This window comes from Meleagris gallopavo, chromosome 8, assembly GCF_905368555.1.
Source record: "Meleagris gallopavo chromosome 8, MGAL_WU_HG_1.1, whole genome shotgun sequence".
Classification (NCBI taxonomy): domain Eukaryota; kingdom Metazoa; phylum Chordata; class Aves; order Galliformes; family Phasianidae; genus Meleagris; species Meleagris gallopavo.
This window is the reverse complement of record NC_139411.1, coordinates 3,048,414-3,073,051: the sequence shown is the minus strand read 5'-3', so window position 1 is coordinate 3,073,051 and position 24,638 is coordinate 3,048,414. Positions and strand designations below refer to the sequence as shown.

Here is a 24,638-nt window from a genome sequence, read left to right as displayed (position 1 = left end):
GCTGGCCTGTGGACACTGCTGTAGTAGCAGAGCTACAGAGTGCAACTGGTGCACACACCTGTGTTCTTTCTGATATTTACTACTTAATTTCCCAATTTAAAAATGGAACTTTGATGTCTTCAAAATGACCTCTCTGGAAGATACTAAAGCATGCTAAACACTTGCAGATTCTCCCACTGTAGTAGATAATGACTGGTCTCAACAGTAAAATGTTTTTCACACACACACACACACACACACACGCTTATTTTCCCTATTCTTAGCAGAAATATCCTTCTGTAAAACAGGTACAATCCTTCAGAAGGCCCTCTCAGGTTAATGTGGTGGATGAAAGGTGTTTTCCAGTAAAAACCAACTGTGAAGCCTTGTGGAGCGGAGCCCAGCATGAGCAAAACACAAAAGGTTCTCACTGCAGCAAAACTATGCACAAAACTTTACAAACATGATGCCCATACTTCTCTTGAACACCAACTCAACACAGAAGGAGAAAGAAAGAGACAGAGGCAGCATATTACTGCCAAACTTTGCTTGAATTCAAATCTATGAATGCAAACTCTACATAGGAAAGTAGCTTGTTTACCTGAATCTTTCTGCCTTGAGACTTTGAAGGTGTACACAATCACACAGATGTCACAGCGGTGACAGTACTGATGGGAATACAAAGGTAGCAATCCTGAAAAGATTTCTGTGACTGTTTTTACCTGTTTATATATTACTTCTAACTGTATTCTACTTCAACTTTTTTTTTGTTTTTTCCTTTTTTTATGGTATTGCTGAATTGCTGACTGAAAACTAGAGCATATTTTTCTTGCACTGACAAACACAGGCAAAAAGGGCTTTGTGCACTACTTGCTTACTAACAGCAGCAGAATTGAAATATGCTGCCCCCTGGCTCATCGTGTGCCAGCTTTTCTTAAAGAAAACAACTGCAGAAAGGAAAATAGAAAAAAGACAGACGAGGCACAAGTTGCAACTCATATGAACTACGCATACACACATACACATGGATACTAACAGCTCTTCCCAAACTGGAATTCAAGCTCAAAATGCAAGAAACAGAGGAATGCATCATCTTTGACCTCTCTGGCACTGACAAAAAGTAACACGTTGATTAAAAAACCTTTTCCTTCTCCAACTCTTATCATTAAAATAATATCATGTATCACAAAGTTGTTGAGCTGTTGAGTTAGGAACAGAAAAATTTAGCCTGCTCTTAATTCAAGCACATCTCATGTTTAGGAGGCACAGACTGAGAGATAACAAGAACTGTATTTGCACTTCTGATCTATTACGGGCAAGTAATGTAAGAACCCTGTGATAACGTATCAATAAGCTGAATTAGTAAATTCCATCCACTTGTCAGACTTTTGTTCAGCCTTCCTCCTGCAATTGGACAGAAGTTCTCAACAGACATTAAAGGGCTTTACAGCTGGCCTGTAGGAAACCAGACAGTCATCCGCCCCTATAGGCTTTAAGAGAGTTTCAGACTCATCTCTTTATTACCTCTCTTTTCCAAAAATCGATCCTACAGGCAGGTGTGCATTTATGACTGAGCCAACACCAAGGCTCAAGAACACGGCAGTCAAAGCAGCACATATCTCATCTTGGTTAGGGACTTGATGTCCTAGAATTTAGCAAGTAATAGGAAATTCAAGATAAACAAACAAAAAACAAAAAACCCTAAATACGTAGGAAGATTTGTGCAATCTGAGTGACCTACTGTCTCACTCCTAAAGGTGTGCTCTTGAGTGCTAGGGGTAGTTTATAAAACACGCAGGCAGACAGCCTGTAAATTAGGCCGTGTAAATAGAAGCTTTTTATCAGAAAATGAAGGTTATGGGCACGGCAGACTGCATTCTTCCCTTCTTTTCCCCAAAAGTGAAGTGACAAAGAGATTTAGGTGTTTGTTCTCAAAGTCAGAGGTCTGTATGAGATCTGGGAACAGAAACTTGCAGTATGTGAATGAAGAGCCATCAGACATACATAGCCCTTAGTCAGTCAGACAGAGAATTTTAGAAAAGCCTTAAAGCCTTTACAAAACAAGAGCCATCTCACACTGCTTGTGAAGTACAGCACTGCAACACAAACAGAGCCCTGTATTGTTCTTCAAAATTGTATTAATGTCTATTTTGTCTTTCAAAAATCTTAAAACACACTATTTACTGATAAAAGCCCTTCTGAATAAAAAAGCATTTTCCATAGTCCAACACAGCAACATTTGACCTAAACACAGCACTCAGAATCTGCATGAGTGCACGTTTCTTGAGCACTTGATGCGATCTCTTTATTAAGTATTCTCACACAGGAAATGTATCTGCTCTTCTTGACAATACACTAGGAAAGCTGCAAAAACAGCAACAGGATTTATGCCCTTACCGCACATAATTGATGCTCCTTGTTTTGACATCCTGCTACCATTTAAATACAGGAGAAAAAATCGTCCCTTCTCAGCCAGCCATTTAACCATCTTTCTGTTGCACCAAGATAGCTTTGAAATACACAAATAAAACAGTATTGTTTGTAAACTTAAGCTATTTTTTAAAAAAACATTTTCTACTTACTTCCTCGAGAAAACAGAAGTGGTGATACAGGTTCACCAATGTTAAACTGGGCCAAGAGCATGCACTGGCACAGAGATTTCATCCAGAACTGCCCTGAAATATTTACTAAGAGTCTCTCTACCATTTCTGATGAGCTGATATTTAGGCCCACGAGCACGAGAGAAGCTGACATTTAAAACAAAGCAAAAGCACCCCTGATGCTGTGCAGGATGCCCCGCTCCCCACACAGCTGGCTCCCACTCTCCCAGGGACGCACTGCCCTATTAGGAGCCATCCCACAATCAGCTGCCTACCCGGCCATGCTGCCAAAACACCACGCACACAGCAGCTCCAAGGAAACACAGCCCTTGATGTAAACCCCCAGAGAACAAACCAGATCTTCTCAGCACCAGCAGCAGTGTACAGAATTCACTCTTTCTTGAATGAGATGAAAACCAGCTTTCTTTAAATCAAATCCATTTATAACTGCGTATCTTCTCAAAGTTTTCTATTTCAAAATGTTGTTTTTTTAATACTAAGAAAGCTTTGGTAAGAAAAGAGCTCACAGACGGTGAGCAGGGCAGCGAATGAAGAGTTCAATGCCTCCCAAACAGAGCACTTCCAAACAACACCACCCAAAACAGGACTTGCAATCACCTAATGCTAATACCAGGGAAGGATTTATTGTTTCAATTACCTACAAGATTCTTATGTTATATCTATAAGACGGTATAAAGCTATCAAAAAGATTAATTCACCCAGCAATGCAGAAGTTTACCCACAAGGAGTAAACAACCCTGCTTTTTAGCCATGTCAAACAACAGAGCACAATCCTGATTGCACAAGTCTAAAGAGATGAATGACATTTTCTAAATGGGAGTGACTTCCCTGTTGTTCAGGGGAATCAATCTACCCATGTAAGCTTCAGATTACCTTCAGGAATATGTCAAACTGCAAACACCAGACTGACATTTGGAATAAACACTAGGCAGGTAGCAAGGACTCCTGCTCTGACACGTGGCAATAGTGAATATGCACAGAGGTAAGGCATCACGTCAGTCAAAATCATTTTTTATGAACCACCAAATCGGTAAAAAAGGTAATGGTATCTTAAGTTTTCACTGACAGATCTTAAATCCCGTGCTCAGCTCATCCTATTTCAGCTCTTGATTGTACAGGGAAATATTATATGCTCACTCCTTATTTGAGGAACTTAATTAAACAAAAAAAAACCATGTGCATACATGCACTTCCTGCTGAGATCAGAAAGAGGTGTTAAGAAATTTTAGCTGCCCCTCACCCTACAACAATGGGAAGCACAATATCAAAAATTAAAGCAGTCTGAAAGGCCAGGACTGAACTAGATCGCACTGAAAACACGAGCCGAGGAGAGGAGTAAGAACAAAAAGCACAAAAATCTTTGCACCCATCTCCATGTTGAACCATCTCCTCATCAGGCATGCATCACATTACTCCCCCCTTCGTTTACTCACTAACTTCAATTGGATTTCTCCTTAAAAATACACACCCTGGCTCTTCCCTTTAGCACACCTGGACCTGCAGCAACCACAGTGCCACCTGGAAGCACCCCAGGGAACCACCAGAGGTGAGGTGAGAACCTACCTCTCCTGCTGGTATTGAGCCCAGCCCCTGCAGGCTTCACTCGAGCCTGCCTGGCTCTTCATCTCAAAGAGGTAGTCAACAACTGATTCCTATCAACCCTTTAACGAAGCTTTTTAAAGTTCAGGGATGGATTTTTAACACTGGAAAACCGTCTCCTTACTTGTATTTTCCTGTCCAAGGTGTCTTACCCTGCTTAGACACCAGACCAAAGTTCTTGCACCTTTCGGTTTTCTTACTGCCACTCCCTTGGCTGTTTGTAACTACGCACACTGCAAGACAGCAGACAAGCGGGATAAAAGGCTGAAGCATGGATACACAAACTGGCATCAATGCCTTGTCCTGTTCTCAACTGCCTCTGAATAATTCCTAACATTTAAGTTGATGCTTTCACTGCTGATAAATATTGACTGGATATTTTCATGGAACTATCTGTTGTAACTTCAGACTCTTGCTCACAAATGGTAACAATCAATTCAGAGATGAAGTCAGAATTATTTTTCCCCTACATACATCCTTTCCATTTATTTACACAATTTCATCTGTCATTTCAGTGGCAGTCACTCTCCTAAGGTCTCCTGCAGCAGTTCCTTGCCAGCTCACATCTTTAGTATGCTGTAAACAATTTACTAGCATCCGTAAATCTTCTCATCTTGCAAGCAAACCTATTTCCTAGATCATTTAATGTTCATATAGTGAACATGAAGGATGCTGGTGGTACACCAGTAGTGAATTCCTTGTTTTCCAAGAACTGACTGTAGAAGGTCAACTCTTTTCCCGGTAGCTCATCAACGACCTGTCTGTGCAAGCGTTTCCCTTTCAAGTCCCACGTGCCTTGTTTCTTCAACATGCCCTGCCAAGGAGTTCGGCCAAAAGGACTCAATACTCATCTCAACATCCAGCAGTGCTTGCTGCCCCACCGCAAACAAGAGTTGATACAGTTATTGCTTATAACTGGGTCAGAGACTCTGGATGATATCTGGCAAAGCTGTATTACTGTACTTCACAACGTGAAAAAAATATAATAATCATTGTTTAGTCTTTGAAAGTCTTCTGTGCAAGAAGACTTTTGTACAAGAGTTTTCTTTATGCCTTAAATTAATGCAATAGAGGTGGTTACTCTTTTCTCTAAACATTTGCTGTTGGATATCCTCGCAGAATGCTTTGATTGCATCTATAAGGCATCACATGTAGTTCAAAGCTTACATGTAGGATATTTCACAGATTATAAGCCAGGCACTCCATAAATTTAGAGCATGTTGCTGAGGAACTTCTATTTTTAATTTTTAGATTTCTAAGAGTTAACACCCACTGACTTGGAATTAGAAAAAGATGCCACACGGGATGAGCCATCAGAAGGATGAATGTAACTACAGCTACTGGTCTTTCACCATCTGCAAGGGACCAGGAAGAAACCTTAACTCTAAGGTGTTTGGGCAACTTCAAAGAAACTTGCAAAAGTTCATAACTGACTTCTGCCATATACTACTCTGGCAAAAAAAAAAAAGTCAAAAACTAAGCAACAAACCAAGTCAGAGGCCATCAGGTTATCCTCTCCTTCCACAAAATAACAAAAACAACAATAAAACAGACAATCAAATAGCAACAACCCTCACGAATATTTCATTAGTACTTCCATATGTTACCTTTCTGACAGTCGTGAGCCAGCATATCCGCATGGAAGAAATGCACACAACTCCCTTTTGGAGACCTTAGGTTGTAATTCCCTTACAGAGACCTGAAAACTACAGGTGCCAGGAAACTGGGCTTAAATGAAGGCATAACATCTTAACAGTATCAAATGTGTGAGATGCATGACTCTGTAGTTATTTTTGAATCATACGTACAACAAAACCCCGCACCCTGATAATTATACTCTATGAAAGCATGCATCAGAAAACAAACACAGATGTATGTGTATATTTACTTATGTAAAGAGAGACAGCAACCACCAAACCTCAGATTATTTTCAAGTGAAAAAATATAGCTGACTAACCAGCTTATTAAAGTGATTATAAATCAAAACTACGTAGATAGTTATGTCATTGCATATTCTAGAACAAGCTAACTTTTTAATTACCAAATCTCTTGAAATGTCTTCAGTGCTAAATTTTAACTTCTATTTTTCAGCTGCCTGAAAGACAAAACAATCCTTGAAATAGTTTAAAGATGAAATCTCTGTATGTTTTTGTAATGCTGTCATATCTGGTTATATCTTATTACTTTTTTTTTTTTTTTAATGCACAATACAGCAAGCTTCCTTAGACAAAAGATAACACAGCTTATTTTCCACACAAAAGAGAAATGACCGAAAACTACTTCCTTTCCTCTCATATGATTTCACTAAATTGATGTTGTCTTTCTAAATGAAGCATACTACAATCTATGCCCAGCTGGCAACATTCTGCTGATCCTATGACTTGGGGTTGATTGGCACTGGTCACCAGCTCTTTCACCACCTCCTCCTTTTTCTGAAGCAAGTTATTATTACACGTATCTTCATATTACCTAAGGGAGCAATAAATAGGATCCACTAAATAAATTTGCTTGAGGAATTTATTTAAGATTTGAAAGTTTAATGCAACTGCCAAAAGCTTCTGCAGTGCTGGGAGAATTAATCTTACTACTCATTGCATTTATAGATTCACATCAAGCCTCTGGACGTCAGCACAGGTGCCACTGCTAAGAAATAAGAAGTTTCCAGGAAATCTCTAGATAAATTTTAACTGGTTGCCAAAAAAAAAAAAGAAAGAAAAAAAAAAAAAAGACTGATCTATATGCCAGCAGATGCAATATTAATACATAATTATGACTTTAGGGATGCTTTATCCAATACAGGGTTTTATAATGAATTTAGACATAAAACAACATTCCTTAAGACTGGATGACTGGATTTTTAGTTACTGTGCACCAGAAGTTGTAATTAGCTGAAGAGCCATCTCCACCCATGAGGTCATTCTGCTGGATAAGCAGCCTTTCTGCCATAATTGCCTGTTCTCAGGTACAAGCTTTTGAGGACAAAAGTAAAACAGTGACTGACTTTTGGAGTAGATCTACTACATTTTGTAAAGTATACTTGAGCTTACGGAGTACCTGGATGATAATGAAAAATAATGAAAGCAATTTTAAACAGTTTAACCACTGAATTATCACCATGCTATCCACTCCATAGATGAGCCAGGTTGTGTTGTACAAGAGAGATGTTTCCTGGGACACACATTTGATGAAATGAGGACAAAAGCAGACCCCTCAGCATCCAAGGTGGATCTGTTCCATGCTGCCCATGTTCTTAACACTCTAAATAAAGTAACAATATTTGCCCACCAAGTTAGAAAGAGTACAAGAAGATAGTACAAGAGCTAGCGAAGCCCTCTTAGTAGCCATTAGCACAACAGCAGTACAAAAACAAAGAGCAGCCATGAGTCATCAATACACTGCACTACCCCTAGGTTTCAATACTTCTGCCATCCCTACAATTCCAGCTTCTCTAAGTAATACTACAGATGATCAGCCAGCAATGCCCTGGAGTCAGCACTAAGCTTTTTCCACCAACAAGACACAAGCTTAATGCATCCACTAAACGTGAGAGCTTGCAATTATTAGTGAACTACATACAGTATAAATGCAAACATAAGGAGCAAGAATTGTCTATGAAAAAACTTCGCTTGAACTTAAGAGAAGAGTGAAAATGCAATTACTTAAGTTCACTAAACTCCTCCTCAAAACCTCCCTTGTGGCACAAGTGCTAACCATGGGTCACACAATACTACAACCCATCCAGAGTTTGAAAACTGTAAGGTTGAGCTTGGCACAATAATGAAGATATTTTCAGGCTGCAGATGCAATTGGCTGAAATGACTTAAAATTCACAACGATTCTTCTGCATAGCTGTGTAGGAAGGTGAAAAACGACCAATCAGGCTTCTTTCCTTTTTACACCTAACTAGAACAAGAAGTAGTTAACTATAAATAGAAAGAGCAAGAGACTAATAAAGCATTTTTTCCTGTTGAAAAATATAAATACAGAACGTAAAGGGGAATGCCAGCTTCAAAACGACCACGCAGCAATGACAGAAAAAAACCTGACAAAAATATGTAGCTTATGCAGAAAAAGACATTACAGGATTTCTGTAATCTCTTTGCTCTCTTTGTCAGTTATAGACCAAGATCTTCTCAATGAAAAGATCTAAGTGGTGTTGGTGCTGCCTGCAAATGCAGAGAGGTCCAGTCCATCTCTTAAAACACCTTTCCAATAGTGCCAGCACTCTCCCTTGACTCCTTGATTGTTTGAACATAAATGTTGTTTACTATCCACAATCAAAAACAAGAGTACAGAACTGAGCAACAGATGAGAAAGAACTTACGATAAAGGTTTTGGCTTTTCAAAATGTAAGGGTAGGGTTAGCCAACCCAACAGGACAATTTAGAAATGGGATTCTATCTAAGAAGAGAATACAGCAGAACAGAGAGTACAACAGAAGCTCACTAGGATGGCCTTCTCTTGGTAAAAGAACACAGAAAAGCTCCTTAAACTGGACAGGACAGTACATACTTTAGGGATGGCTGATTCTTCACGTTTATCCAAAATTTTTTTTTGAAGTTTGCATTTACTGAATGTTCTGCTTTAAATTATAACTTTTAACAGGGAAAAAGAATAATCAAAAACACCTTGATACCTTCCCAGAATTCTCTGATTTATGTAATTTTACCCGAACAAATAATAACTTAGCTTTATCCTTGACAATCTTTACTAAATCAATACTAAATGCATAGATCTATGCTAAATGCAAAACATTACCAATTCTATGTTGCTTGAGGCATTATTAGACTCAAATGATGACGTTTGCTATTTTGAGACATGCTGATAAAACAGTGCCATAAAAACGTAACCTACAACTTGATAACTACAGCTATTCTAAGAATATTTCATCCAAAATGTAAAGGAATGTAATGCCCAAGTAATACCTAGCTCGTTAACCTATCAGACAACAAGATCAACTTGTTAAATTTTATATGCAGATCCTCACTAATTCATGATGTTGAGCAGCTGTGTTCTATTCATGCCACAAATCAGTCACACTTTTCCACTAACACGGAAATGATAGGAGGGCTGGAGCACCTCCCCTACAAGGACAGCTGAGAGAGTTGAGGGTCTTCAGCCTGGAGAAGAGAAGGTTCCAGAGGGACCTTATAGCAGCCTTCCACTACCTGAAGGGGGCCTACAGGAAAGCTGGGGAGGGACTTTTTATAAGGGAAGGTAGCAGAAGGATGAGGGGAAATGGTTTTAATCCGGAAGAGGGCAGATTTAGACTAGATATTAGGAAGAAATCCTTTACTGTGACAGTGGTGAGACAGTGGAACAGGTTGCCCAGCAAGGCTGTGGATGCCCCGTCCATGGAAGGAGGCCAAGCTGGGTGGGGCTGTGAGCAAACTGGTCTAGTGGAAGTTGTCCCTGCCTATAGCAGGGGGTTGGAACTACATGATCTTAAAGATCCCCTCCAACACAAACCATTCTACAATTTTATAACACATTATTTTTCTACCCTTTGTAACTGAAAACCCAAGTATAGTCCTAAAACATCCACAACGGATTCCTTGTCTGTAAGCTAGATCAAACAGGTTCATTGGGCAAACCTCAGAAGAAGGAATAACACCTAATAGTGCACTAAAAGATTACTTTCAATTAAAAAACATAATCTGCCTTTCTATTATAAATTTTTTGCAAAAATAAATTGTCAACCTCAGATATATTCATATGTCCCACAGAGAATCAAAAGCATAAAGTAATTAAGCAGGTTGACTGGCACTGAAAATAGACGTGAATATATTAAGCTTGATGTAATTAATTTCAGTGCACAAGTTTTAGATCATACCTCAAATAAAGCTCAGGTTGTACTAGGGAGATTATCAAGAACACAAACTTTAAACCTTTTATAAGACACTCTGCACAAAGCAGCATTAGCAGCCTTTCAGGCAATGATCATACGAGCAAATACTTGAATGTTGCACTTAGAAAATTACTTTGTCCTTAAACACGAAAACCTACCTTACATCAGCAGTGCCAAAAGAAGGTTATTTTAACAGAGAAATGCAAAATTAGGTTATTATTTCTGAACAGTGCTATTTCTAACATTTCATTTCTACCTGGCATGTTTCTGTCCCGTTCTTGCTCTTCAGCAGGCTTGAGCTTCTCAGCACCTGGTATTTCCCCAATTAAAACACCACAAAGGGAACATCTTTTCTAATGTACATAAGACAACGCAACTTCTTGTTTCTCCACCCGAACATTTCCTTACTACGTCCTTACACACCTCTGACAAGCAGCTGTGACTTTATACACCGAAATTTAAGTAATATGAACAGTGTTCACCTGCTTGGATGTCCCTTACAAGCCATAATTAAGCACATCTTAGGTAGCTCAAGGGTGGTTTTTCAGAATTACATACAATTTCAGTTTAAAGGAACCATTTAATGGATAACCGCTCTGATCTTCACACTAATTTCCCAATATTTAGCATTTACTCCTTGTTCCCACTCTGTATTTGTTAGATTTCAACCACCTACCAAGAATCCTGTTTTACTCCTTTCTGTCACTCCAGTCTGACTTCAGTTTTCAAGCATTTGTTTCATTCTACACACTTCTTAAGTTCCTGTCACTAAACTGTCGGGTTAGAATCATCGCCATGAAAAGTTTTATTCTAACAACATCCAATTACTGGAACAGCTGTAAAATCAAATTCTAGGCCAACTGGACAGACTAAAGCAAATCAACGTGCATGCTTCTCCATGTAACTTTTGTAAAGACAGATATTAAGGACAAACAAGCAATTTGTTAAGAAAGTGTCTCCCCTGAGCATCTGTAACAGCTGAACAGAGAAATAAATTAATAAAAAAGAGGAAAGCTCACCTTTCAACCCTGGATGGATACAGCTTCCAAAACAACTCCAGCAGTGTGTACTGTATGCTCTGTGCTTTTCGGAGCAATCGCTTTCTTCTGTGACTTCAGGGCTTCTGGTTTGTTTATTCTACGTGTGTGCAGAGGAACCCAAGATGTTATCCATAGGGCAGTTCACTTCCACTCCTTTCCAAAGTGTTCAACGTGCTACTTCTGGCACCGAGGCTGCTGAGAAGCCACCATATCAGATCTGTGAAAGCAGAAGTTGGATTAAACCAAGGCATGCAGACGCAGCACAGGGTGGTCAGTTTCACAGACCTGATCATGACGCCAGGGTGAGAATAAAGCATTGAAGGTTGCAGTGATCAGTCTGAGCAGTTTGGAGCTCTAATGAAATAATTCAACCTGTGAATTCAACTCATTACTGAAAAACTATTTCAAAAGCATAAAAACCTTCGTTAGCTAGGAGAAAGACAAGAAGAGAAAGCAGAATCTGATATAAGATAAGCAACTACACAAGGCAAGGAGGATACAGAGCACAGGACTCGTTAGTCTGAATGATACTGAGCCATGAGCCTTGTAAAATGATCAATACTCAAAGGACCAAATGAAAGGCTTAGTTGCCCTCCCCCCCTCCACAAGCTAAACAAATCTCTACTTCTAGACATTTCAGACTACCTGATACAAAAAACATCTCAAAACCTTTCCAGAATTAGAGTTCTGCTCAATGAGCTCCTTCTAGATGTGAAAACAACAAAAACTCTATTTTCTTTAACTACAGCTTAAAACCCCATGCTTCTTCAATAAAGTCCAATCAATATTAAGCAGACAACATCCAGCAGCACAGAGTGAATATACTGGGAAGATTTCAGAGCTGCACCACGCAGTGGGTACAGAGGCCTCGAGCTGAACAGCACAGAGCTGCTGCAGAAACGAGGGGAAAGAAAGGGATGAATTGAGCCAATGGTTTGTCCTTGTTTTATTTCAATCATTTTTCTTAATGGAAAACAAATTGATTTGCAATGCTCTTTTCATAGATAAATGGGAAAAAGGCTTGGTTAAAGCAGAGAGAAGATGAGTGCAACACTACAACTGAATCATCACACACCTGAGAAACATAAGCTACAAGGAGTTGTACTTATGGAATGGAAATAGCATAGAGCAGGGGGGTTTCTTGCACAGCAAATCACACCTGAAACAGGTACTCAGCTTCTAAGATACTTCTCACGCACAAATGAGCAAAACTGCTATAAACGTTCAGTCAATTCATCTTCAGTTCCTTAAGGACCTTTGTTGAAGAGCAATGACCCTCACTTCACCACTGTCTGATGCAAAGAAAATGAATCACTCGCATAACACAACATCACTCAACCACTGCTTAGATTTCTAAGATTCAAATAAACACAAGGCACAACAACAGTTCACAAGAAAACTGAAATCTGCCACTAGGTCTATCTGGCCCTATATAAACAAGCTTCTCTACAGCTTCTTAAACGCAATAACCTATAGAAGGACAGTGCACGTACTTTCAGGCAGCAAAGGTGTTGGAAACATCAGATTTATTTGTTTCTGGCGCAGTCTCAGTTCACCTCTGCTGTATGTATTCATCAAGAAGGAATCTGAAATCACATTCCTGTGCTCCAAAAGGCTCCTATCTTAAGCTCAACGCCAAAGTGGAAAAAAAAGAAAAAAGAAAGGAAGAAAAAAAGCCCCAAAGAACTAGTGGTACATTCAGCATTTGCTAACTTCCGAGGGTTGAATTCTAACTTTACAAAATTCTTTGATTATACCCTTTGAGCAAAACATCTGAGTACACACATAGCAGTGTATCACCTCTGTGTCAAATGTTTTACAGTTCAAAGACAAAGATTCTCTCCCAAAAAAAGCTGACTCTCCAAGACTCTTTGCAGCAAGAAAATATTCACCCATATCCTCCTCAGTGGTGTGATAAAGAAAAGCCACCACAAATTGCACAGAACCTTTTCTCCAGACAAGTGACATTTAGCCCAGCGTTCTTACATGTTGCTGGCAGTCTTCCACTGCTCAAGTGTGCTAACATTAATAAAAAGAGTTTAAGGAGAGCAAGAACTCTCAAAAATATGTCAAGGACTTGGGGAGAAAAGCAGTATTAGAGAGTGAAAGTCATTAAAGAAATGGAGAATAAGATCAAGTCCATTATGATTCTCAAATTGCAGGGCTACCCAAATGCTTTATTAAATTGGACTGTGAGAAGAAAAACAAGGATGAACAATAGGAGAAACCAACCTTTCAATATCTCTCCTGACACAAAGCATCTGAAAGTCTCCATCAATTCAACAAATAAAAGAGAAATCAAGTGACTTTTTCCAAGTGTACTGAGTCTGGGCTTTGCTGCTACTTATATTTGTAGGCAAATGTATTCTGTTTTCCTGTTAAGCATGTGTATGTGAGGAAGGAAGGAGAAAAATAAACGCTAAAGCTTGTATTAGAATTTTGTTCATCTTTCCTATATTCACCCATCAAATCTCCCCTTTCTATCCATCTTCTCCTCCATTTAGAAATAACTTTTAATTGTGCTCACGTTATAAAACAATGGCACCAACTGAGAACTCCCAAATTTAAGGATGGGAATTGCCAAAGCCAAACAGTCCTTTTCCCAACAGCTGACTAAAAGCAAACAAAGTAAAATACCTCAAAAATAAAAAGTTATTCTTCTTATATCAAGTGAACTACTTTAATGAGGATGCTTCCTATTGGAAGAGGCATTACAACTTGAGCAATTACCATGTAAAATATTCATGAATTTAAATTACAAAGAGCAATCTTATACAGGTAGAGACAAATCATCTCATTAAAGCTTGGTGACACTCCTGGATTCAGTTATAACAGAACTGAACACTTCAGTACCTCGGTAACCTTTACTCGAATTACTTTCTCAGACATTATTAACCTTAAAAAGGACTGAAAGCTTAATGAAAATGCTTGAACTTGATTCAGGAAGAATCCAGGATTGTTATCAAATCAGGAAAGAAAAACTTTATGGAATGATTTACTGAGAACAAAAACAACTGTTTTTTGTTTTTTTTTTTCCTAATCAGAAGTATAGAGCTAATATATTAATAAATAAATAAATAAACAAATAAATAAATAAATAAATAAAAATTGAAACAGATTAATAAGATGGGACCCACGTTGCCTTTAACTTGGAGATGGATCTCCCAAAAGTTCCTGAAAGATCCTCGAACACATGCAGAAAACACAAACATAATGAGAACAACAAGACTAATTAAAAAAGGGAAATGAAAATGACCAGGAAAGGGGGAAGAAATAAAGTACGTGTGCAACGTTGCCCAGTCACTCCATCTTCCGAGGCTGATCCTCACGTCATTCGGTGACCCAACAGGCACTGGGTTCTGCCCACTGTCTTCCAGAAGCTCTCAGGTCTCCTGTTCACATTTGGCACCAATTGGTCTCCCTAAAGGAAAAGGAGGAAATCGGGCCTCTCCCATGCCAAGAAGCATGCCCTATTACCAGCTGAGGTTCAGTGTGGACACAGGAAGTACTGCACAGGGTAGCAGGGTTTGGGACAGTTACGGAAGGTGGAGTCTGAACCCATTTACACCAGGAGTTCTGAACAGGCCTTCAGTTTGCGCTCAGACACAAAGATCTATAGCTCAAGCTGCTCAACAAACCTCATCCAGGGCTGGAACTTGCAACATGGCCCTCTCTGAGATGTTACCAGCACTGGCAACACACGCTTTAAGATCACAGTCTGGGGTGGGCAGCCTATAGAGATGGAGCGATGCTGTACGCAAACAGACAGAGGATCAGGAGGAGAACCAGGTGATGGTACCCAAATCCAAACTAAGGGTAACGGTGATGAAGTGAAATTTTCAAGTTGAGTTTTCTGGCTCATTTCTTCAGTTTCCTATTTGTTCTCTGCCCCAAGTGTATGTTCTGGCAGGAACCATCCCTCCCAGAACACTGCATCTCATTACTAATCCATCTCCCTCACACCGAGTCTTTTTTCTTCTTAATGAAAAATTCTTCATTAACAGGAAAACACCTAATGATCTATTTTTCTTCAGAGGTGAGCCACATCTGCATACTTGATACTTTACCCAACATGAGCCATTTATATCAACTATGGCTTTCAATTTCTCCCCATCGTGACACAGGCAGCTTCTTCAAGATAGTACAGCAATCATTTCAGTCCCCAAAGGATACGAAAAGGAACACATTTATTAATATCTGAGGTACAGTAGCATTCAGTGCAACTACAGCAATGGGTGGAGTTTACAATTCAACCAAGTCAGATACATTTTTAGTCAATAAAGCTAATGTAGGAAGAGAGGATATCATGTTCTAGGAAAACCTAATTAGTAATTGTCAAAACAGTAATGACACAGGACTGGTAATTCCAGAAAGGGAGAACATAGTAAGCAGCAGCCAAAAACAGAAGAGACTAGGCAGATCTATTATGTTATCTCTTCCATTCAATCTCTAAGCAGAGTGCTGTTCAGAGCCCTGACGCACACGGGAAATAGTCTTCTTAATTTCCACACACTTCTGAAAATAAATCTTACTGGAAAAAAAATCAGAAGGAAAATTCTGGCACTCCTCAAAGCATGTTTTATATTCTGTAAAATTACCTACGTGATGAAATGGTTCAAATTCTGGCCCAAACAGAGACCGGAAAACCTGACCTACACCGTAACCTTTCAAATTCATCTGTTGAAAATAATTATTCGTATTTGCAAAATTCAAAGATATTTTTAAGACAAAATAACAACAGTAAAAAGGCAAACTGGAAAGAAAAAGAAAATACCACAATACCACAGTAGATATCAGCATGACACTGATAAAGCTCTGTTATATCAGTCTGACCACTTGTCTTGAAATATGGGATGCAAATAAGTGGTAGGCTGCCATTTAGTTTTACTCCTCATCATCAGTCTCTCCCTGTGCCATTAAGACATACATCAACGTATGCCATAATGAAATATACAGATCTGTAAATCTGTATCAATACCGAAAAAATATTGTGGTTTTTTTGTTGCCTCGATGCAGGTATTAAATCAGACTACAACAATCCCATGAGCCGATGTATTTAACAGTCGTTAAATAAAGAGAGCTTCTATAGTTCACTGTCTGCAGCTCTATTCCTGTTTATACGATGATAAAAAATAGAGGAAAGTTAAATGCCTCCATGTCTGCTCAAGTGGTCTACACCAGAAACGTCCTCTTGACAGGATCCAAGAATACCATTGGCACTTACGCCACAAGCTGATCAAGGCCTTCACAGTCTTTAAATGCCTAATGAAATAGGCCGTGCTCTAGACTAAAAATAAACAACTTCTAACGGTCCGTCTCCAATTCACATGGATGACCTGATGGGAACACTTTCATTCTGTGGTGTGACAGCTGCGCATGGCCACCCAGAACATGCTCGCCCTTCACGTGGCTGTCACCACCACAGCTGAAACGCACTCCACACCGCCTTGCTGTGCTCACACCCACTGGTTGGTCTCCGTAAACATTCAGCAAGCATCCGTGAATGTCAATGGGTGCTATTTTTTTCCTGCGTGGCAGAATTCAGTGATGCACCTTCGTTTCGTCTGCACTTCCAAGTCATGCACTTCTCTGACAGACCGCCACAGCAACAGAACACAGCAGAAAACTGGTGGGAAGGTACAGCCTCTACTGCCACACCACCCAGATGCACCTCTGATGTTGTGGGCCAACAGAATAACGTAGGAGGCGTGACGTTTGGAGAAGCCTCACATATGATGGCTTTGTTATGCTCTCTGACCATCAAGACAATTAAAAAGGAAGTTTTTGAGAAGAGCCTGAAATACACCTTGAGTATATCCAATATTTTCTCTCATTTCCTTGCAAAACATAGCACCTGACAGATCAGTATTCCGGGTGTAACATAAAAACAGAAGTCATGTCAGATAGAGTTTCTGTGGAAATCTAGAAGTTGGATTCCCTAATTTTTATCATATTTGACTTGAATTTGAGCTTCAACATTGTCAGTATGCTTGATAATACAAATTTAGTTCAGGGAAATAGTTTCATTTTGAGCAAGGATTGAAAAACAAGCAGCTCAAAATAATGCAATTTCCAAAATATTGCAGCTCTTACAAGCCAAAATAGCACATAAAGATATCTGTAACACCTGTCAACGTTCAAATTTGTTCAAATTTTTCATCTAAGATGCAGCAAAGCAAAACTAAACATCGGAATTATCTGTAAGAAGGCAAACCACTACCACCTTTCTATTTGCTTCTATAGCATTACTCATCAAGGACTTTTGCACAGACTCAGAAGTTTCAAATCTAGCTGCCAGTGCTAACAGGTAGGGAAAATATTCAAGATTAGGAAATGCCTTTCTATGGCTATTCCAAGGGATGAAGTGCTACTATGTAATCCTCCATTGTTCAGCTGAGTCTGAGAGCAATGGCGTCACAGAAGCCAGGCAGGGAAAACTAAGGATGCTGTGGCTCTTGACAGTGTTGTTCTCCCTAAGCAAGGGTTCTAGCACTTCCATTTTTCTTACTCAGAGTGGCAACACAGGTCTGAGCTCTTGATTAGAAGTCAAGCCTATCTATTTCCCCAAGAACTGCATTTATCATGCATATTTTTGACAATACTTCCGTTTAATTGTATCGTGAGTACCTCAGAGTCAACTGGGTCAAAAGAAACAGACCTGCTGTCACATATTTAACTTGAATATTATTGGAAAAAAAAAAATAAAAATCTGACAGCAATGATCAAAACGAAGACATTAAAACCACCGTTAATCATGGGCAGAAGCACACAGTTCCCCTATAGTTTTGAGTGTACCATCAATTAACCTATTTTATATTGAGTCTATTCACTGGGTTGATTAAAATCTAAAAATGTACCAGGGCTAAGAAGGACGGTTCCTCTTTGCTGTCTGTCTTCAGGGAATCCTGGTGCCTCCACATTTCAGATTCAAAAAGAGATTTCAAATAATTTTCTGGCAGTTCTCCAGCATTAACTATGACAACATCAATTTAGCAGAGAAATGCCAGATTCCATATCGCCTCTGAGAGGGTGGGATTGACAGTACTTTGTTAATGCCCGTCCTCCTCCCTGCTTTTATTACAAATAAGTTTTATACCTATTTTCCTAACCAAATTTGATTTTGTCAACATATCCAGTGGGCCTACAATACAGCTATTGCTGCTGGAAATATCAGCCCTTCAAATGTGATTCTTGATGTAGCTCTTATAGGATATTGAGAAATAGCCAAGTAAATTTATTCTTTGTATCTAAATGTCACTTTAGGTATAAAAAATATTAAATATCATGAACAGAAGTATGTGTATTGTATATCTTATGTGATGACTAGGATAAGAAATAAAATTAAATCTCTTCCATACAAGAATATAGTACCCAACGTTAGCAGAGGATCTCAATGGCTCCTCTACAAATGGAAATGTACCCCACAGATGAAAATAATTTTATAAGATCCTTTATTGTAACCACAAACCGAGAAACATAATGAAATCAAGATGTTAGAGTTTAAAACACAATACACTGGGAGCTACTATGAGCCTCATGTAAGGGTGATTTTAGAGGAAGAGTATCACCAAGTGAAATTTTATCTTACATCACCTGTAATAATAACTGTATTCTTCATGAGACAGCTTTCAGCAACCCTCCATCTGAATTCCTCCACAGAAGTCAACAACGCCTCTGTTTAGGGAAGCTGAAGAAAGGTGAGCGAAAGCAACTTTGCATGCATAAATAATTGACTGCAACACAGAAAAGAGGAAGCTGGAGTGGTCAAAGTTTGCACAGCGGAGTCAGCCCGCCGGGGGAGACTTGCTGTTCAACAGGCTCATAATTAAGGAAAAGAAGAAAGGGACTTCTCATGGTCGATGCCAAGACAAGACAGCAAAGATGAGGACCACCTGTGAAGATCTGCAGATGGACCTCCCATGTTTCAGCGACTGAGCAATCAAAGTGATAAATGAAATGCAACAGAATTAATGTAGAGTGATGCAGCCCTGGAAAAACAATCCTGGCCTTACATACAAAATGCTGGGCTCTGAGCTGAATATTAACATGCAGGAATGATAATGTGGTGCTGCAACTATCAGTTCTATGACAAAATCGGCTCAGACTCCTTGACAGCCATATATAAATTGACCTAATTAGAGAAGAAATAGAAAACACTCAGAAAATTTGTCACCCTATAAAACCCACAGTGTGCAGTTCTTAACCGTAATTCTGATGCCTCTAAGCTCAAACAGCAGATGACAAACACATGGAAGGCTCAAGGAAGGGCTAAGGCTTTTCAGTCGGAGAGAGAGATACCTCAGAAGATGGAAGACAGAGGTCTGTGAAATACAGAGTGAGATGGGAAGAGGGAATGGCCAGCCTGCTCCTTCTGCTCCTCTCAGGATCAGAGCTACATAGGAATTGGATGGAGGATCAAAATGAGCCCTCCCTGCCATTTTCCTTAATATCTGGGTATCCAAAGTTCACGTAGGTCTAAAGGGAGACACCAAAAGTGGGAGAACAACTCTGTGATTCTCTGGATGCCCCACTACCTGAGCCTGCTGGAGGCTGAAAGAATTACCTCACCAAGTTTTACTTTATACTTGTCCTCAACTCACACATGCACACAGTATTTGGTTTTCAAGTGAAAAACCCTACAGATGATAGAAAGACACAAAAAAACAAGCAGCACCTATGAGCAACAGGCAAAAAAAAAATCCATCTCAGGCACAAAACTGCTGAGAGACAACTGCTGAGTGTGAAGCACTGCATTCATTCTGTATTACATGAGTATATAAGCACTTGAAATGTAAAAGGAGGAAAGGAAAAGAAAAGAAAGAACACACATGGCCTTGCCATTATCCTCGGCCAGCCCCAACCCTCAGCCACTGGAGAATGCTATTAACCCAAAGCTGAGAATTTCTTTGGGACTACACCTCTTTCACCTCTTTCTCATCTCATCCAACTCCTGCATGCGCTGCCAAAAAGTTCCCCAGCCTTGGCCTGGCCTTCACCAAAATGCCATGCAAGCTCCTTTAGAACTGACGCATCCCTTCACCCTTTTTGTCAGTCACAATAACTCACTGCTCATACCAGCAACCCCTGGGCCAGAATACCTAACCCTGGATGATGGACAAGAGATAGTGCTTACACAAATATACGCAGATGCAGACAAGAATGAGAGCTACCAAGTATTTATGCAGGTTTCTCCTTTTCAGGATACGTGGCACTCAAAGACCAGGATCTAAATTCCAGTCTAGACTGAGACCAAAAGTCTAATTCACTTGGTCAGCCTGCTTTTGCAGGGACCAGAATCTGACTCCGGTCATCTGTAGCATTCTAATTGCAAAGTATCGCCTCCGTAACCAGATTTTTCTTACTTCTACTCCTCTAAAAATAAACCATCCTCTGTAATGCCTGAAATCTCATTATGCGCTCCAGTCAAACCATTCAGCATTATTAAGTTATCTGATGCTTACACAATTGTGTGTTTGAGCACCTCAGTGTCAGAGAAGATTTTCAAGCATTTAAAAAACAAGTAAATAATGAACATAGGTGACTCTGGCAATTTGCTGTTTCACACTGCATATTATTAGACGCAAACATTCACCTAGATTGCAGAACACTATTGCTTTCCGTATGAGCATCTAAATGGCCAACAGTATCAAGCTGTAAGTAGGATTTTATTTAATAGCAAACATTCTTGTTTGGACACGAACACCCAGTGCGTGTGTGAATACAGACACTCACAGAACGAAGTGTTTTCTCTGAACGCTCACTGAAACAGAAACACATCATAGATGCTCATGAGGAACCTGAGCGTGACTGAGAAGAAAGCAATATAGATCTCAGCATATATTTACAAAGACAATTCTACAAGATCCAGGTGATTCTAACCGCAGATCACTGATCTCCAAACATTCACATATTCAACTTCTGCTAAAAATAACCATCCACACAGGCCAGCAGAGAAGCAGCTCAGGGTGCCCAAACTTTAATAAATCAGAGATATCGATTCAATCTCAGGTAAATGAAGCTTCCCATTGCCCTTTCAAAACAAACAAGGAGGACGCAGAGGCCTGCACATAATCACTGAATTACAAAGAACAGATGTGAAACATTAACAAGGAAACGCTCGTGCTGGCTAGGAGAAAGCACTATAAACCAGCACGGAGTGTACCAAGGCAGATTGGCTTTTAAATGACTCATACTTATGAGATTGCAAACAACAAGGCACAAAAATAAAACAGTTAATTTGACTGGATCTAATACACTTTAGTTACTTCTAATTAACTGCTAATCATGCAATTTCTTTCCCTTGTACTTTTCCTTCTGACGTCCTGCATGAAAGGCCTTGATGGAAGGGAATTTATGACAAAAAGCACATTCTAAATCTAGGCACTTAGCAGCTGTAAATTCATTATTACCAGCAGCGCGGTAAGCAAGGGAGGCATTCATCTCTCTGTAAAGGAAGCATCTCTCTCAATTGCCTGCCCAACACATCATCACTACACCAAGTATGCACACCTTGCATTTTTTTCCAGTTTCTCTAATCGATTCGCTGAAGTTTTTACTCAATTCAACCCACAGATTCTAAGGCTTATTTCTCACCCTTCTATGAGCAACAGGAACAGGAGGGCAAGTGTCACTTCATGCACTTCAGAGGAGTGGCACACCTCTGCAGGTCTGTGGCAGGCTGCTCTATGCACCCCTGAGCAAGCAACTCAAATCATGGGACTCAGAAGAGCAGAGACAAAGGAGAACCATGAATTTTAGAACCGCAAAAGCAAAATTTAAATGGCAATTAAAATTCATTATACTTTAATGAAGACCTTAAAGTCACCTATGACAATGGTTTTGAAACAGGTTTTTTTAAACTTTTAAATTGGTGTTGACAGTGCCTGCCTCTCATACACACACATTTTCTAACCCCATGTTGACCCCACAAGACCTGCTTCCTATTTCAAGTAGTTTTATTGTTCAGGGACCATTTAATCAGCACATACATCATCATATACTGAAAAATGCTTCTTGGTTGCAACACTAACTGATAGAATAACTTTGGTTGGAAGGGACCTTAACCACCATCCAGTTCCAACTCCCCTGACATGACCAGGGTTGTCAAGCACTAGATCAGGTTGCCCAGGGACCCATCCAGGATGGCCCCTGAGCACCTCCAGGGATGGGGCATCCACAAGCTGTCCAGCAATACTGTGCCAGAGCCTTACCACCTTCTCGGTTAAAAATTTCCTCCTAATATCCAGCCTGAACCTCTCCTCTGCACCCACATCAACAGCTTTACCTCTTCCTTGCATGAGATGCAAGATGTTGAAGAGCATCAGTCCCAAGACCACTCACCATCAGCCTTTTGGACACAGAACCATCAAGCCCAGCACTCTGGCTGTCACCTTACAACCAATTCCTTATCCATTGTCCTTGTCCACCCTTCGAACCTGTATGTCTCCAACTACGAGACAAAATTGTGTTGCGGAGCCATGTCAAAGGCCTTACACAAGTCAAGACAGACAACATCTGTTGCCTGCCCTTTGTCCACCAATGCTGTCACTCCATCCAGAAGGCCACCACTCTCGTCAGGCACCATCTCCCCTTGTTGAAACATTAAAGAGCTGCCAGTCCCAGTCCACTCCTCCGATTCCCAGGGAATCTCATCCAGTAATTCCTTCAATAGCCTGAAGTTTTTTCTCCTGAAGACTCGGGTCCTGGTTTTGCTTTCTGCCAGGCCTATCACAGACTCAACCAGGGCACAGTCATTACAGTCCAGAGTGCCTCCAATCTTACCTTTTTTGTCTAATACCCGGACTAGAAAGTTCTCAGTGCACTCCAGGAGTCTTTAAGATTGTTTGCAGCCCCACATGCTGCTTTCTCAGCAAACATCCTGGTGGTTGAATTCCCCCATCAAGATGAGCCTGCAAACACGATGCTTCTTGAAACGTTTTTTTACACAGAATATTGTCCTCTAGGTGAACTTTGCTCATTATAATCTCATTATGACCTCATTATAATACAAAAACAGCTCCATTGCATAAGCTACCTGCTTCCAAGGCACAACCAACTCTGACAGAGTTTGCACTGTGAATTTCTAGTCCATACTTTTAAAAACAAGGTGAGGTCATTTTGCACCAATCATAAACAAAAGTATGCGTACATAGAGTCACTCAAGCTCCACCTGAAAAATAAGAGAGGGGGGATGTCAGGGAAGTTACTATCATAGAAGACTTGGGAGAACAACACTGGCTTTTAAGACCAGCTGCCTCCAGTCCCTTCTGATATCCGAGGACAAGCTGTAACACAAGGGGGTTTATTTTCTGCCAAACTTCTTTGCCCTTTAATGTGGCAGTGGGTCAGAAAGCACAAAACCCAGCTGAAGGAAGAAAGGCAAATTAAGAAGGAACTAACTGAAGTCACTGCTTAGGCATACCACTGCAATCCCATGTGCAAGTAGTTTATTATTAGAGACTCAACTTAGGACTGCTGCTACAGCTCACTCCAACATACCACAGAAATGATTTCAAACTGTACTGGCATATAAACAACATGCTGCATCTTACAGACAGCGAATGCCATCCTTTCTAAAGACTTTCACTGATGGAGAAAGCAACATCTTGTCACTAAGCTGACTAGGTGACTATTTTAACCAAACTTTAAAAAATATAGGCTATATTTGTATGTGAATTTCTACACACTCCACTTGCCAGTCCTTCATAAGCCTTATTCTACTAAATTAAAGAGCACACTTTAGTATACCATTACACACACTGATCGAGACAGAAATTGCATTAAACAAAGTGTTAAAATACCGACTTGAACCAAAAGTACAATTCATTTTTCCCCTGCTGATCATTTCTGCAGCTCCTTCCTTTTTCCAAATACTGACCCTCAAAGCAGATTCTCCAGGAATGATCTGACCAGTACTTCATATAGAACTAAGGTCCTTTTCCAGAAGTCCAGGCTGATATTGTACTATATTTATTATTGTTCTATATTTATTATTATGTATGCGCACCAGATGGAACCAGAACTGGCTTCTGCATGCAGTAACCCAACACTGTGAATCATCCCTCCTGCACTGAAGGGTTCCAATGACACATGAAGCCTGAAGTTATGAACTAAAGGAATTCCACGGAAAATTTAGAAAATGGCTCATAAATTATGAGAATGTGTGTGTATATATATATATATAAACATATATATAAACATATATATAACAGAAAGCAAGGAAAGTTCCAAGCCATGCAATTCTGCGATTCTGTAATTAGTTTGGATGTGTAGAAACTGTGGGATCTGAGCATGATATAAATGGTATGGAGCAAGGGGTGGATATTATCTTAGGTTCAGCTGGGATGGAATTGTTTTCTTCAGAGTGCCTGGTATGATGCTGTCCTTTGGTTCTAGGAGAAAAACAACGCTGCTAACACACCGACGTTTGCAGCTGCTGCTAAGAGCCAAAGCCATGCACAGAAAAGAGTCCAAGGAGCTGGGAGGGAACAGAATGAGGAGGGCTGAGTTCAAGTGTCCAAAGGGATATTCCATACCATATGACATCAGGCA

The 24,638-nt window shown here is 39.9% G+C and overlaps 1 protein-coding gene across 7 annotated transcripts in view; it reads right to left on the bottom strand.

Annotated features, from left to right (window-relative positions):
* The window catches only part of PCDH15 (protocadherin related 15), a 682,309-nt gene that overhangs the window by 555,607 nt on the left and 102,064 nt on the right, over window positions 1-24,638 (bottom strand). For all 7 annotated transcript variants that reach the window (XM_085229238.1, XM_085229233.1, XM_085229230.1 and 4 more), the window contains exon 2: window positions 11,067-11,304. The gene's annotated coding sequence lies outside the window, so the exon portion shown is untranslated. The remainder of the gene's footprint in view (window positions 1-11,066; window positions 11,305-24,638) is intronic.